Source organism: Tyto alba, unplaced genomic scaffold (genome assembly GCF_018691265.1).
Source record: "Tyto alba isolate M040663 unplaced genomic scaffold, T.alba_DEE_v4.0 Super-Scaffold_27, whole genome shotgun sequence".
Lineage (NCBI taxonomy): Eukaryota > Metazoa > Chordata > Aves > Strigiformes > Tytonidae > Tyto > Tyto alba.
In genome coordinates, this window is record NW_024881301.1 from 27,430,493 (window position 1) to 27,448,136 (window position 17,644).

Here is a 17,644-nt window from a genome sequence, read left to right on the forward strand (position 1 = left end):
GAGTCATCTGTTGCATCTGAAGAAAACACTTTACTGTCCAAGTACCTCGTGTTTTAAAAGTGTCAGACCGAGTCAGTTCTTTTTCTCTCAGATGCCCCAATTCTCAAGGTCCTGTAGTAAATTAGTGTTGTAATATAAGTCCATAGTGTTAATTAACATATAGAAGTTGGAATCTCAAAAGCGATTATTGGTAAGATGGTATGGTAAGATGGTAAGGTGGAACTAAGTGCAAGGACATGGGTAAAATTCAGATGAAATTAAACAGGGTATAATGACTTGTCAGAATTTATAAAAAGCTGGGAATGTGTACATTGTTTTACAGGAGGTACTTCTGTTGGAATAATAAAATACCTTTTAAAGTAGTTTTAGTGTAATTTTTAAGAGCAAAAAGAAAAGGTAAAATTGAATGTTGGGGCTTCTGGGTATAGGCAAGAAAGTGAACTGAATCTCTGAATAAGGTATCCACCTGAAAGTTCAGGATGGAGTGTGTTGAAAGTATACTTCATGCCATTAGTTTATACAGTGAAGAAATATACAACTTAGGTACTTGGTTGTTTGTTTTAGGGGTTTGTGTTAGGTAACTCTTGCTATTTTATAAAGCATGACTTTATTGAAGAATATGTATGCTTTGAGTTTATTTGCTTGATTTTAATGGCACTCTGTGCAGGGAAAGAAGTGTCATGGGTTCCTTTTGTTTTTATCATCTTCCTTAAAAGCAAAGATTTCTCCAAAACACATCACAGAACTGGAACAATTCGACAGCAGTGGAACTATAGCATCATAATGTTCATAGCTGTAATGAAGAAAATCTGCCTTATACCTTTCTGATGCTTGTTCTTTGACTGCACTTTTATGAGGGTGTAAAAAACAAGATTTCTAGCTGGAACATGCTGTTGGCTATAACCTGTTCCCCCCGCTGCCACCAACTTTCTGGAGATAGTATTTAGTTTTGCTTCTTCCTCAACCCTCTTTTATGCTGTGCAGGATGACAACCTATTAATGTTGGGCCAAGTGACATGAAAGAGACTATCTATGAGGAATAGCTGTTTTCAGAAGCAGACATCTACAGCCAGGTACAGTGGTACCTGCAGCTCTGCAGAGTCTCCTGAGCATACCTGTATGGTCACACAGAGCATTAGCATTCTGGTTTCCATTTACTCTCGGTGATATTTCAATGTTGCCATTTCATCGTTTTTCTTATGAAGGCACAGTAGAAAGTGTAGTTGTTTTCAGAATAGTTACTATTGTACTATGTGTTCTTCATCATTAGGGAGTAAGGAAATAGACTCACTGTGCAACTTACTTAGATTGCTTTAAAAGAGTTGACAACTTCAGCTTGTTTTATTTTGGATTCTGCTTTTAAAAAATGTGAGACTTTTATAAGAGCATGATGGGAGATTAGAAGAATCATACCCGTGTTTTTCTTATCATATTTTGTTGTTTTCTTTTCTTTTTTTTTCTTACTGGAAAAGAAAAAAAAAAAAGACCAAAACAAAAAACAAACAAGCCCTCTGCATCCAAATAAACATTTTCAGTATTGCACCTAATAGAATTTGTCATCTATTCCTATAGAAATTCAGCCATTATTCCCCAATAAAAATTTAAAAAGCATAGTCATCAAAAAGGCATAGTCATAAAAATTCAGGAAGAAAATGCCCCCAAAACACCGTCAGTAAGTCAGCTATCTAAAAGGCAATAAAAGTATATTAAAAATCTATACTTCCATGCCATTGCAGCTAATCAAAATAAGCAATATGACAAGACAGGGAGACAGGCAGCTCTGTCCTGCATCACAGTGCATAGACTTGATTTCCTCAGTGAAAGATAATGCAGTGGGTAGTGTCCTAAATCTGCAAATTAATTGCTTGCTTATAATTCTGCTTTTGGCACATGGCTGCAGCCAGAAGTATGGCTTTTTTTCATTGTTTGACTCCAAGACAATATGATTAAAAAAAAAAAAAAGATAAATCTGATTTTCTGATGAGATGACACAAACAACTAATTAAAAATAAACATAAAGCTTAATTTCTGATTTCTATTTGATGATAGTGGTGATAGCAGCATCAGAACAGACTTTCCTATCAAGCTGCATGATTTGGTTTTGCCTTCATATTTGCCTGACAGACAGAAAACACTCTTAGAACATGGATTTGCAGGAAAACAGCATAAATAATTAAATATTTGAGTCAATGGATGTTTTTCATGATTTACAAAATTACAGTAATCAAAACAGCTTTCCTCTTGACCAACTCAAGTACAATAAGAGTAAAAATAACTCTTTTATTCTTAAAAACATTGCTTCCCTTTTTTTCTTGAACTGCTGAGAGATTTTTAACACTGTTTGTATCTCTATATTAACCATGAGTGATGCTGAGAAGAGGAAGCAAGAACTGTAATAAACCTTACCAAAATGTACCTAAATGTATACATCAGAAGATTATAGATCCTTTTTATGACTTTGCTTACGTATGTATGGAAATGCCATTGCTACACTTCCATACAGCTAAAGAACATGAGTGCAATATGTCCTTATGATCCTTCAAATAATGCAACTCAGAAATTCATTACATTGAGTACTAAATAACCCTTTCCCCAAATGCAAGCATTCTAAAAGACTAGCTTTCTGAATATTTTAAAAACACTGTCCTTGTAGATCTTATACTTGCAATATTAAATAGCGCAGTAGTGTCTTCTAACCAGAGCCAGACTGAAGTTTTAGTGGTTTATGTTTGTGGTGTGTTTAAGATATACAACAGGATACTTTTTTATTTAAACACAGTTTTGTTGAATTTAATAAAGTTTTTATGTTCATCCTTGAACTTTCATGTAATATGAAATGTTAAATTTAAGCATACTTTGGGAATTCAGATATGTATTAAAAAAAAAAAAAACAAAACAAAAAGGCAAGAAATTTCAGCTAAGATTTCAGCACCAGGCATCTCCTAGACTGTGTCAATATGTGTATTATAGATTTGGCGTTGAGCTAAATGGGATCAAGCTTAAATATAGAACGAAAATTTGTATTTCTATAAAGGCTTCTCTCAAAATATGCCAAGTGAACTATAAGAGAATAATCTCTGTAGCCTGTTCATACAAATGAAAATAGGTGCAGCAAGCATGCACAAAATTAATGTAAATGTCTTAGTGTTTAAAAAAAAAAATACTTGCTTCTGTGGTAAAACACGCAAGTGGTAACAGATTTTGCTAAGGAAGCAGTCTTATAAATGCTGTTTATGATTTCACTTACATTGTATTTAAAGAGAACATTTCATGATAGCAAGGTAAAGGTTTACATTCCTTCTATAAGCATTGTACCTTGCTTATAAAAAAAGTTTCCATTCCAGATCTTTTTTTTAAATGATCACATGTTCTGAAATGATGCTATGTGGAAGATAAGAATTTTTTCTTTATTTCCAGGTTTAAGCAGTTCTGTGACTGAAAACAGTAATGTTAGAACTGATACATACATGAAAATTGGTTGACCTTTCCTACAGAGAAAGCAATAGTAGTTACAGTATCTGCTTAGTATTGATTTGTCCTTTGCAAAGGTCATTGACGGGAGACCATATGGGTGAGTGACATCTGAGCGCTGTGTTCTGTCCTCCTTAGCGGTACCTATCAACTTGAAGACCTTGTTTCAAAACTAGGATGGTTCAGCTCTTTTGCCTGCTTGTTTTACAACGTCATTTGCAAATGCTGCTTTTCCTGATCCTGCTGCTCAGCAGGGCAAGTCGGAAATGCCACAGTCGGAGAAGTCTCGCAAAAGGAGATGGTGTTCACTGGGGTGACTTTGTACATAGCAAATGGGAGAAGCATTAGATGATAATTGGGAATAATGGATAGTATTTTTGGAAGAGCTTGATAATAGACAACAGTGGTGATCTTTTTCCTCATTGTTCATGGAATAATTTTACGTAGGGGTGCAGTGAAACAATCCCAACGTGCTTACAGTGAGCTGGCTGTTACCCTGACTCTGTGCTCTGTTATGCGCTGAGTGACAACGGAGCAATGGCTTTGGTGCAGGTGCTTCTTGGTTTCTCCTTGGCCACACCTAGTCTCTTAAGCAAGTATGGGAACTTACTTTTTTCTTCTTGGCACTAAAATAAAAAAGCTAGTGGGATGGATAGTAAACTTAAAATGAAGACAAAGGACTTTTTATTTTATAAACAGTTGTTTCTAGGAGTCAGTCCATTACTTTTGGTGGGTTTACTCTTTGCAGTCCTATGCAAGGTAGTAAAAAGCTTCTGGACAGGGTACAAGGTACTGTTATTTTTGAAGGAGTTTGGAGACTGGTTTAGGAACCAGTGAAATCAGTCTGGTTTACTTTGGAACTTTGCCCCTGGACTTTCATCTCTGTTTTAATAAAATCATTAACCATTAACTTGATAAACTGAAGCTTTAGAAAGGAATTTTCTAATACTCTCTGTTGCTTTTCTGGTTGCTCTTCAGCTTTATAGCTTCATGATTTGTATGAAGAGATTGGAGTAAATATAATTGGTACATTCATGGTCATGCTATTTGAGTAATCTTTGTTGCAAAGAGACCCAAATCTGGAATGCCTCATTTATTGGAAGAAATATATATTTCAGTAAAATAAAATCAAATCTGGAGGTCAAGATTGCTGGTTTATGCACACAAAGGATGAAATGTTTCTGGGCTATTCTGAATTTAATTTGTATTGGTGGTTAGAGGGTGTTTTGAAAAGAGGTCTGAAAAAGAGTGGATACGACCTTTAGTTTTTTTCCTCCCCAATTTAGAAAAAAAATCTCAGGATTCTGCCTTTATAATGTGGCTGTGACAAAGAAGCGATGGAGAATAAGTTTAAAAATGATCTTGCTGTGCCATCTCTCTCCAAATAACATTCAGAGTAGGGAGGGTGGTGCAGGCTTACTTGGATTCAGGCCACCATGTTAGTTCACATTTTTTAAATGCACACATCCTCGCTGCCTCCTCAGCTGCTCTTTTGGCAGGGAGCTGACGGCCTCTGTGTCCGTGGGGAAGTCTGTGAGAGGACACCTGAGCTTATGACTTAGATATTCCAATTGGAACAAAATACATTGATAAAAATAGTAAACTTTCCCCAATGCAAAATCCATTTTCCCCTTCTCTTCATCCCTTTGTCTCTTTCAGGTTTTATGTGGAAGCTTTTTTCCTACCCTAGACTGTACAATACTTGTAGAAGAAATACAGTGTTCCTCCCTCTTCTGGATTTGCAGTTGCTTCATAAGAAGCAGTATAGTGAGATGGTGGTCTGTGACTTCTCTGGTAGCACTTACTGTCCTGGCTGTTTAGTGGGTAGTAACATAGTCCTGTCTGGCTGTTGGGAACACTAGCACTTCATTTGCCAGTTCCTGAGAAATCTGGCCACTTCATTACTAGATGATTTTAAAATGTTTTTTAAATAAGGCTTTTGGAAAATGGGATATTTAGCACAAAAATAATTTCTGCCATCCCCTGTGTGCACCCGTTTTGCTTGACAACTTTGTTTTGACTTCACTGCACTTCTCTTTCTTAGCATATGTTATGTAGCATTGAAGAGGTGCTCCATTTGCTTTAAGCCAAATTAAGAAATTTTGAATGCCATCTTGAGTTATGTATGTTGTCCAAAATTCAGGTGATATTTTTTCTCATGTCTAGTTTTTTTGAAGACGGATGATACTTCCTGTTTTACTCTACCATTTGAAACTTACTCAATGATCCTCTACCAAGAAGTGCACGACCAATGAAAATTTAACCTATGCTGTTTATATCTTATGTTTAACATCATAACCCTGAGAAAGACTAATTCATCTACATTTTTAGAAGCACAGATATAATTTATAATTGCACATTTTTAAGTAGTCTCTAATAATCTTTCTGTGAAGTTAGCAAACCCAGTATTGAGCTCCATTTTGAATCCATTTTGCTTGTAAAGCAATCTGAGAATTTCATCTGTTGTTATAATTAAGCTGTTGAAGAGACAGTACAGCATTCCAAAGGGCTTCCCTGCTGGCATCTGTATCTCAACGAGTCTGAAATTCTTGGTGTCACTTCTGCTGAAAGACAGAGTATTTTGCACTTATAATTATTAAATATATATATATGTTTGCTACGTGAGCCCCACCTTGCTGCAGTTTTAACCAGCAGACTGAAGTCCTTAAACATTCATTTGCATTTTAAGTCTTTTTTCTCCATCCAAAAGCATGTAAATTCTGACTATACTTACTGTTCTGTTTTTTCAGCTCTTTGGTGCCATTTTTGGTGTACCTAATTCATGATCCTGTCTTGACTTTTAGTTCTTTAAACACTGGTATCCACTGAAATGGTTTTATTATGAATAGTCATTAGTGCTGCTTGTATTTTTTTGTCATTATGAACAGGGGCTAGCTACTTCATGGTGTATTATTTATATTTTTAACATATATGTATTTCTAAACTTCTGGTGAACTTCTAACCTCCTCAGTATAGCAATGTATTCCATTATTTTTTCTCCAGAAGCAGATATGATTTGCAAGTAGTGGTAACTTTGGGAGCTGGTGACTCTGCAGTGTTTGAGTAATTTCCTTACATTTTTTTTTTTTTTTTTTTTTTTTTTTGCTCAGCTGTGATGGAGCCTGAGAATTATCTTCTGTCCCTGTTAACATCAAGTGTAACTGCGGCTGTCTTCTCATCTCTAATAATGCCATTGGCTTTTATGTGTTATTCCAGGCTATCTGTAGCTCATCCAGTCTTCTTACAGACACAGCAAACACATTTGCTTTGCCAAACAACGGTGCATGCCTTCAGCTCTCTCTTTCTCTAATGAGCAGGTTATTTACAGCACACATGCTAGATGCTGTAGTCCTAACACTGGGTGTGGGGTTTTTTTTCTGTTTTGCTGCCCTCTGCAACCTGCTGTTTTGCTGAAATTCTCAGTTAATATCCTATGTCTGTTAGTGGTTGTTGCCTCTTTTTCTCCCCTCAGCACTGAGAACCCACTTGGCCACGGGCAGATGTTAGCTAGCTGCGTTCATTAAGTATATAACAGCTTGTTACCGAGGACATTGTTGCCCTGCTGAAAATCTGAACATTTCTGTGGCAAAAAACAGGGCAGCTGTACAGTTCCCAGGCTGCCTGGGTGATGTGTTGAACGCCAGAGGGAGTGGAGCCAGTGGGAGCATGGCAGCAGCAATGCTGAGCAGAAGAAACTGAGAACAGGGAGTGCCGAAGGCCGGATGGTGACTCACGAGGGGTAATGACGTGGTTCAAACTGGCCACCTTAGCTGGAGCAGGGATGAAATGAGAGTGTGAGGGCCCAGTAAAGGTTTTAGGGTGCCAGGTTTCGGGAGAGCCAGATCATAAACACATCCCATCTGGTATTGTCCAAGAGTATGGGAATGCACATGACCTTTGGGGATTTTATGTCTCATCTCCTGCTAATACAGGGTACTTTTCATCTACTGTTGGTGCTCTTTTCCCACTGGTAGGGCTAGAAAACTCCCACTGGCTTACAAGAAGTCAGTGTCCTTTTGTTTCTGTGCCAAAATGTTCTGTTGCCTATAGGCTTTTGTGGTCTTTTCTACCATTACCCCCTTCTGATGCATTATGTAGAGGAGACCTGTCCCATTTGCCTATCTTCATATGTTGAACAAGATAAGCTCCTCTAGATTCTACTTCCAAGGTGTATTCCTCATGCCCCACACCCATCTCATTGACCTTGTCTCTGGGCTTGCTCTGGATTGCCTTCATCTCTCTGAAATATGTAGCCAAAATAGAATGGGGCATTGAAATAAGTCCTGCAGTATGGCAATCGAGGGTATGGAAATTGAGACAGAATAAAAGATTCTTTAAATGGCAGCGTGACCTGATCAGATGTTCTGGGTGCTAGGAGAAGACAAAAAGTATTGTAAAGGTAAGGAAATGGCAGGGGCATTTCAAATTAACAGAGGAAACCTGCAGACACAGTGGATTTTCAGGATGAAAGAAAGCACATCTTTGTGCTTTGTGCATTCTTCTAGAATGTAATACATTTATTGGAAGATGATTTTTTCTGTTTGTTTTTGTTCCAAAATTCATGCTAGGCTGAAAGTAGTAATGTGGTCCATAAACTGGTTGATACTGATATGAATGGAGCAAAAATGAAAGAAGACTGTGAGATTTTGTATGGAGATGTATTATGTCAGAAATCAGACTGACTTGAAGGAGAGAAAATTATTTTATTAACTTAATCACTTTCAGCATCTAATTCTTTGAAGCTAAGTGCATTAGCTTTCATTGATAGTTTGAAAATATGCAGCAAATAAATGCCTAAAACTCAGATATACCTTTGTAGTACATGCTGGAAACATTAATGGGTTCCTTCTAACTTTCCTTATTCTTTCTTTTGTTTCTCTGCTTATTTCATTGATTCAAGTTTCTCACCTGTTTTAAACTTTCTTTCCAATATAAAGATTATAAGCAAAGATGGTGTCCTTGAAATTAAAGGGTGCATTTAAGAAGCAGCATGAGTCAGGGTAAGATACAGGAATATGAAAGATAAATGAAGCAAGACTTTGAACAGAACTGACTCCTTTATATTAAGGTTAATAATGTCTAGTGAATCGAGGTTTAATTTGATAGATTTTATTAGTATATTTGGGATGTGTCAAGGCAGAAGAAAATTGCATCATTAGTATTATTGAGTGCCAGCTCAATAACATGCTTCTAATATTTTAGAATTTATTGCAAGCTTTTGGATGGTGAGACTGTTTAGAGGAGTAAGATATGGATGCTTTGGATTTTATGAAGACTCCCTAGGCTTATAATGAATCCAGTGCTCACAGTCAGTAGTGTTCAAAAGAGCTTTTCAACACTCAGGCTTTTCTTAGCTATCCTCTTACCACTTCTTTTAGTTTGTTTTTCCTTACATTTTAAAAGGTGTTTAGTATTTCACTACGGTTTTTGCACGATAACTGTTATGTGCTAAAGGAGGTTCTGGAGATACGAATCACTTATTTGGAAAACCTGTCAATATTCACAGACTAGATTTTTCTGAGTTGTGAGCAAACTATGTAAGAAAACAGTGTTGTCTTGCAGGAAGGAAAAAACGAAACAGAACGAAAAACAGCAAAAGACCAAAGATGATGAACAATACTAAAACTGACCTCTGGAATATAGTTCTGAGGCTTTTGTGTTAACAAGGGAAGCACTCTGCAGCGGAGGTACAAGGCAGACTCCTAGTTACTTTTGCCTTGCTAAGAAAAATTTCACTGACCCGTTGCTTCCAAAATCCCGTGTGGTGTCCCACCCAGCCATCTTTTAGGAGGCTGCCTCTCTGGCGAGCCTGCTGCGAAACCTCCAGTTCACTCGCCCTCCATGCCGAGATCCTTGCAAAAGGAGAAGGAGATCTGCCTGCCAGTAGGAGCTTGTCTGAAGATGCTTATAATCCTGCTGTAAATTCATAAAAGCTGAAGGTTGTTTTATGTCACACAGATCTGTCTTCCTGTGGAAAGTGAAAACTAGAATCCAAAATGTTCTATTAGACAAGAACGGCTCTGCTAGCCCTGCAGGGCTGGAAACCCATCAGTCCCACACTGATACACTCCAAACCCTGAAGTACCCTTGTACAAGCTTACTGGAAAGTATCTGTCTGGCCTTCCAAGGACTGAACAGCAGGACACAAATATAGAACTTTAATTATGCCAAAATGCTTAATGTGAACTCCATCAATATCATATACGTAGTATAATGTGGGGTTTTTAGTAACATACCTGGGAAATATTTCCTCCCCTGCAAAATGTATTTATGGGTGGTTTTGATCACTTGATTTTTATCTGCAGTCATGTAATGACACATTTACAGTAATTGTCATTACAGCCTGCCTGTTTTAGCGATTTGGGTATTACCATGCTTTCAAACTGGAGTGAGAAACTTTACAGACCGCTGAAGTGTTGTGGCTCGGACACAGTGTATAAAGGCAGTGATCAAGCCTGGATTAAAACAGACCTCCTAACTCTTCTTGGTCGTGTTTCTCCTATGTAAATAGTGTGCTACATGGGACTAATTTCTGTATTGTTGTCCATGACTGTGGGCTAAGCTTTGCCTATGTTTGTTTGTGGTGAGTTCAATGTGTTGTGGTAGTAGATTGAATGGAGTTTGTCAGCAGCAGGTCACCTTAGCCAAGGAAGAAACCTAGACAACCATGATACAGGTCAAGTAACCAAACTTGCCAGAGCCAAACTAGGTCAGAGCAGTGCCCCTCCTCCCTTCTACTTGGCTGACATAGCTACTCAGAGGAAAGAGGGAGGCCTCTGACTTTCCGTTAGCACTTTCCAGCTGTCTTGTGTGCCTATCTCAGTAAATGGGATGCTGTTGCTTTTCTCCAAGTCCCTTTCTCCTTCTGGTGGGAGAAAGTTTTGCCATGTGCCAGCCCTACAGGGCAGTCCAGGCCATATGCATTGTCTGAAGGCAGTACGCAAGGGTAAATTTCTGTCAGTGAGAAATCCTTGCTGTGTGGGATATAGTCCAGTAATGAGTATAATATGCTGCTTCATTTGTGAGAGGAAAATAAAATAACCTGATGTACTTTATAGGCACAGGTACAAGGAAGAAAATTCTGCAGTTTTTCAATACCTGGAGTCATACCTGCAAAATTTAAAGTCAGGGGTATATAATGTAGCTCACAGTAGCAGGTCAAATACAAAAGACTTCATCTGAAAAAGCATAGAACATTCACAAGCCACTCCAAGTTTATCTGACCATGTTTGCCTATTTAAATATCCAAATGGGATGGGATCACTATAGCAAATAGTACTGGCATTTAGCATTTGTAATGAACTTCAGAATTAGTTTGATGAAGTATGCTTTTAGTGTAAATTGGAGTTAAGCTGCACTGCCAAAATGTGATATTATAGGTGGTATACTTAACAATGAAGTGCAAATGAAATTTTGCCTTCTTTTAATTAAATAAGCACACACTCCACTGAGTTTTGGAAATTTAATTCTGTTAATCTGAAGTCTCAGGCCTTGAAGAGCTATTGTAATTTGAAAGATAGTGCTGATATATTTCAGGGCTCTTTGTACTTAACAAAATACTCATGCTGTTTTCTTTTGTAAATTTGGGGCCCTTTTGTCTTCTTTGGGTGCTTTTTCTGTGTGTGAAAAAGAGCTAAGATAACCCTCTTCCTGGTCGTGGCCCATGAAAGTCAGAGCTGTAAGCATGAGTATCAATAAAAGGGCTGAAGCATCTGGATTCTGGTGTTTCTGCTGAGGGGTTGTTGGCTGTGGTTGTCCCCTGTGGACAGTGCAGTGAAGTATGTTGCTGTATGTGAGGAAGGCATGCCTGGCAATTCAGAGCCATCACAGGCCTTCCAAAGTGGGAATGGATTGACCACAAATCCTTGCTGGGAAGGTACCCTGTCATTTTTAAACAGCATGGCCTTAATAAGGTGCTGGAGGGATGTTCCTGTGGACAGGTCATAAGGCTTGGAGGAGAGAGATTCCCCTGACAAAGAATCTCCTGCTAGACGTAGCACTAATTGCTTCATTCTTAGTATTGTGAGATCAGCACAGTTGATTGAATAGGGGGAAAAAAGGAAAACTAACTGTAAACATTCATGTGATACCGTGCTTTGAGGTATGTGCCTTTTGAGAGAAATTAATAGATGCTTCATCCTATTCCACTCTCTCTAATTTAATGATCATGTGTTTCAATTTACTATAACTACGGCAAAGACAGTTGTTCAAGAATGAGACAAAAGTTGTTTAAGAATGAGAAATACAATTCTACCTGACAAGGGTACATGATATGAAGTAAGGTATAGTTAATTAGCTAGTAGGTAAAAAGTGTTGATGTTTCTTGAGTTTGATATAGTCAAATGTAAATGTTTTGATGGTGGGTTTTGCATAGAAAGACCTGTGTTTAAACCATTTCAGAACCATACATAAGAGGTGGTGATCTTTTTGAAAAGGTTTGTATGTGACTTATAAGTTTTAGAGTCATCTCAGTTTTATTTTCACAGCCTAAAATATTTTTTGACCTCTATTATAGCTGATTTCAAAACAGTGGAATGTAACGTTTTCTGTGTCACTTGCTTGACTTTCATTTTCAAGTCTAATTGAGGTTTACTTGCAATGAATTTGAGCTTTCAAATCACTTAAGCTGTTACTGTAGCAGAATCACTCTGCCTTTAGGGTATACTTGTATTTCTACAGTAGCAGAATTGTGTTTTGTACCTATACAGTGAAATTCCCCATGTCAAACTCAAACAAGAGAAATGCAAATGAAGTCATATTTTTTTGCTCCCCCTTTCTACATGGGAGAATTTTGCTGGTGGTGTGGCTGTATTGATTTGTTACCATATACCTGACCAATGTAGTAGCTATGGCAGTAGAATTAGGTAAATAGGGAATTAAGCATTTGGGGAAACTATATTCAACGTAACTTTTAAAGAAATCAGAGTTATAGTGCACAATTAACAGCTTAATGGACCTTTACCTCTTCTAGCAGCTCATTTTGACTGAGACAGATTGCTTGGCAATGTTTAATAAAAAGTTTGATTACGTACAGTGTGTAAAATGAAGATTTTAAAATTAAGCATGTTGAGAAGTAATTTCTCTCAAGCACATGTAGGCTGCTAGGAAAAGAGAGCTTGTGTGAACTTGATAACTTAGAATATAATTACTGAGGTGCAAAGCATATTGTACGTCATTTAAAATTTGTGAATGGCAGCTCTGTGGAAAGGTTATATCACAGCAAAATATAAATGTTGCTAAACCTGTTCTTACAACCACAGTGAAATAAATTGCCCTGGTGATTTATTCCGTGTAGCATACAGATCAGTGCCACTTTGTAGAAGGAACAGAAAAACCAGCAAAATACTGTTTGGTGAACAAAGGCCAGCAGACTTGTCTGTCATTCATTCTGATGTGGCAAAGTGTTTAAAGACAGCATTTAAGGGAGCTGTGAGATGGGTTGTGACATAATGATGCTCTGCCAGCTTTGGTCCTGTGCCGCTACTTTCTCCCATGGCCTCCCCTCCGTGCCTCTTGCAGAGGTGCACCCCTGGTACCGGAGCCAGCAGGCTGGAGCCACTGACAGTCATTTTAAGTCCAGATGCTGGATGTGGTGCTGAAGCAGTGGAGACACACACATATGCTCAGTGCCAGCTGTAACAAAGATGGGTAGTTTTTGGCAGGCAAATGGAGATGGTCAAAACCACTGCTGCCAGACTCACAGAAGCTCATAATAATAATGGCTGTAGCATGCAGCGTGCCCACGTCCCTGCTAGGCTGGTGTCCTGTCTCTGAAAGTGGGTATGTAAGATAGCACGTTCCAGGGGAACTTCTGTTGGTGCTCCGAGTGGGTGCTCAGATTGCTTGAGATGTGCACTGACTTGTGGATCTGGGGCTGCAAAGTCCAGGATCCTGGGTATCACTCGATAGAGAACAGCTTTCAGAAGGTTTTACATCTGGGCGCATAGTTCTCAATCTGTTTTGTACATTATTTCCACTGTTAATGGTGTTGCTGGAGTTGTGGTAGATCATTTTCGGCTGTAGGTAACCTTTTATGCTTTTAGGCCTAGCACAAGCAAGTATGTTGCCCAGGAAGAGCTCCTGATACAATGTAAAGAAGAAAATTAGAATCTTAAATCCTTCCTAGCAAATCCTGAGAAGATTATTACTGTGTAATGCAACATTTTAGGGTCTGTTAGACCTATTAGAAAATGAAAATACCTTCTGCAGGTGCATTGGTAGTCACGTTGGCACTGAACTTTCTGGACCTACAGCGTTTATGGTTTGATAAGCACAATCTGTTATATGCTAATGGTATTATATTTGCTTATTTATGTAGGTAATTTTAAATGGAGCCTCTCGCCATTGTACTAGGTGCTTTGCAAAAAAATTAAAAACATAAATTACATAAGCTACCTGCAGTGGGTACAGTAAAGTAGGGCTGCTGATAAAAATGACCACCAAAGCACATAGCTGAGTTACCTGAAATAAAAATAAAGACAGAAAGTAATGCAAGTCATGAGAGGAGAACTACTAGTCAAATGCAAAATTAAACAGTGGGTCTGCATACCCTATTCTAGGTCCCAGCAGCAGTTTGTACCAGGCTGAAATGATTAATGAACTGGAAACAGGGTTCTAGTAAATTTAATCATGTATTTTCTACATTTCTTGAACAGACGTTTCTTCCCTTTTCCTTAGGCACTCTGCTCTAGATATTTGCTCATGGGTTTACCTGCTGATTTAGCAACAATGCAAAGAGATTATTATGTTTTCATTTTTCTACTGTGGGCAGGTGATATGGCTACAGGAAAGAGCTTTGCAAGGCAGAGCAGCATTGAATACACAACCCTATTTTTATGCTCTTTTATACCTGTGTAGTGACTGTGGTGTGGCTAGAAGGCTTGTAATGTGAAGGGAAAAACAAAACAAAACAAAACAAAACAAAAACAACAAATTCAAATCTGTAGGTGGTAGGCTACTGAGAAAGAAAACTCTTTCACCTTCACATATGCAATTTGTTTCTGTGGGGCAGACTGACATGAGAGGCCCTAAAATAATCTGGAAACCCCAGAGGGCTCTTATACTGTTATGTGGCTGCCATGATTTTATTTTCCTTGGTTATACTCTTCTCCACTTCCCTAGCCCACCCTTTAAACCTAAGTTTTAGAAGAAATTCTAGTTGAGAAGTTTCTCAACCATTTTCACAGCTCTTTGCTGCTGAACTCTAGATTTTAGGACTTTTGACATTCTTTTCTCTTTTCTAGCTTCATTACACAGGATAAGACTGGTCTCATATTATTATTGTCCAGGGAGGAGTTATACTTTAAGGAGAAAAAAACATACTGCTATTCATTGCTGCTTTCTGCAATCTTATATTTTTTCCTGTTTGTTTTCTGTATGAAGTGTTACTTTCTCACTTCATAGGCTGCATTGGTTTTACCTGAATGTTCTAACTCCTCAGCCCCTCTTCAGTGATTTCAGTCATCTGCATCACTTTGAGATGTATTTTCCAGGTAAAAACAATAATATGAGCTCACTTATGTCCTGATAATTGTCTATGTAAAATACATCTTCAAATTAGCTCTGCTGCTTCTGAAGAGCTGCTAGAAAAGCAACAGCCCCTAGCTTCTAGCCTTCTGCCCGCTTTGAAAAGATTTGGAAAGGATGCTATGGACATCAGAATTGTATAATGGCAGCAGACATTTAAAAAATACTCTGCATTGAATAAACTGCTGACCAAATAATAATAAAACAGAACCAAACTGCAGAACAGAAGCTAAGATTCCTGCATTTCTGCCTGTGTGGGACTCCAGTCCTGTGCCTGGGCTCATATCTTATATCTGTGTAAAGACTTGATGCTCCCTTGCCTACAGGAGGAACACTGCTTGCACTGACTGTGAAATTAAAATTGCGAGATTGCGGGTGTTAAAGCCCACAGCTGTGACTTCTGCTCCCCAGAGGAAATCTGACACAGTAGCTGTGAATATTGGGAGACTTAGGGTATCTCCCTTTTCAGTTTTGAACACTTTTGGATCGACAGTACTAGTGAAGAGTACAGTAGGCTTGTTAGGAGGCTGAAATGGGCATTTTGCTTGACTGCCTGGTGCTCATGTGTGGCTTGGCTCCTGGCAGATGGCATGCTTCATACCTGCAGCCTGCCCACCTTTTTCCCCATCAGAGGTACATATTTGGGTCTATTTCAACTGCAGCTGAGAAACCCAGCATCTGTTTTCCCTGTACCAGAGGTCTCTGAGACCTCTTCCCATCAGTCACACTGATTTGAAATTTGACAGCATACTCAGGAGGAGCTTGAGGTATTGATGCTACCAGAGGTTGTGCCATGGCATAAAGCTACTCCCCATCTCCCCCAAGAGACTAAAATTATCACTGGGGTTTGGCTTTCTGATCCTCTGTCAGTTTTTACTGTGACAATTTCCTTGTAACAACAGGACAGAGAAGTTGCACCAACGACAGAGAGTTGAGGTTGGATAATCAGAGGGAAGAGAATGAATGAAGTAGAAAAACATAAAGTAGATCCTATGTGTGTATGTCTACCGGAGGTCCCAAAAATATTTTCCTGAGCAGTCTTTTCTGCCTTATTTGTGCCAAGGGTTTGAAACTATTTGTCCCCTGATGATTCTACTAACTATTGGTCAGGAGACTCGGTCCCTAAAATACTGCTTTTATCCAATTAATATACTTAGGAAACAAGTACAAAGTGGAGGAAGAAGATAGATGCACATTTTCCCTATCTCGCTCTCATCTAGATTGTGTGATACTGGAATTTATGTGAGCTTCCTGGTCTCAGCCTTGCAGACAAGGCAGTTAAAGCTTCATCTCTTGCATAATAAACACAGTAGTTCATTTTGTAATGGGGTTTTAACTATTCTGGGATTTCCTTTTACCCCTCCTATCGTGTTCGGGTTTATCCTGTGTGAAAAATGGAATACAAAATCTCAAACACTTGTTGGTTCAAGAAACCCATTCCTGTTCAGCATTTGGTTTTGTAGAAAACCTGGAACAATCAACAGTGGTTTTCTTACTTTGGTAACTGCAAAGACGCATAATACTGCCTGGAAGATGCACCCCTTTGCAGCTGATGCAATATCAGAGTTAGTCTGTTTCTGCTTAAGTCACTGGAATTGGTTTGCTGCCAAGCACAGGAAGATGTACACTGTTGTTCTGGTAAAATATTTTAGCCCCCAAATGTACGTATTATAGCCAGGTGTTTTTAATGGTGGATTCATAAATTGATATGCTGTCTGGGATTTTGTCTACTGAGAATTGATCCAAAATTGTCTTCCTCTTGCCACTGATTCTGAATTTAATTATATATATGTACACATCTCAGCTTAATCACACAATAGAAATGCCGTGCAGCTTTTAATGATTGGATGGTAGCAACTGGACTGCTTACATTATTTGATAATATCTGTGAGTCTGTGTAGGTACTTTATGAAGGATCCACATTCTTGATGAGAAAAGTTCACTTCAGTTTTTATAGTCTGTTCTATATGCACAAAGCTAGAGAGGCTCTACTGCTGTAAGTGGCCTCTAATTCCTTTTGATAACTCCTGTGTTCAGCTGCCAGACAGTATTTCTTTGTTTATTTACCCACTGTAATTTGGACATGCTGTAAGAGGCAGGGTGGGCTCTTTAATTTAACTTTTGCACTGAAATCAGTGCAGATGTTATGCAATGGACTGTCTCCCAAACTGCATGGGGATGTGTTGCCAGTACCAAATATATACCAATGTCCTTTTCCTCTGGTCTCCTTATCTTTCATAAGTTCAGTGAACCAAGAAGGGGTTTCTTTTTGCAAGAGAGCTGAAGCACAAGAGATATTATAAATTATAGTAATTAATAATCCTATTTAAATGAAAATGGCTTGTTATTACCATAACCAAGAAAGAAAGCGACACTACATGATAAATGAACATGCAAGTATATGCATTATTTGAAAACACTTTCATTTCCTTCTTCTTGTACAATATTTGAGTTGATTTGAGCAAGGAAGAAGACAGGGAATATTTAGACTTGTGGAGCAGTGCTGGAGTGCCTCACTTATAGTACCTGGAAACTTGCTACCAGCATGCTGAAGTCAGTTCTTTTTAGAAGATTTTCTGACAGGCACAGAGAGTTTTGGAGATAGGGGCTTGAGAATCCCCAGTTTTCAAAGAGGATTTTGCAGAGT

General features: G+C 38.4%; 1 protein-coding gene across 1 annotated transcript in view; it reads left to right on the top strand.

The window, feature by feature from the left end:
- Positions 1-17,644, top strand: part of MOCOS (molybdenum cofactor sulfurase) — a 223,861-nt gene that overhangs the window by 28,572 nt on the left and 177,645 nt on the right. The window lies entirely within an intron of this gene.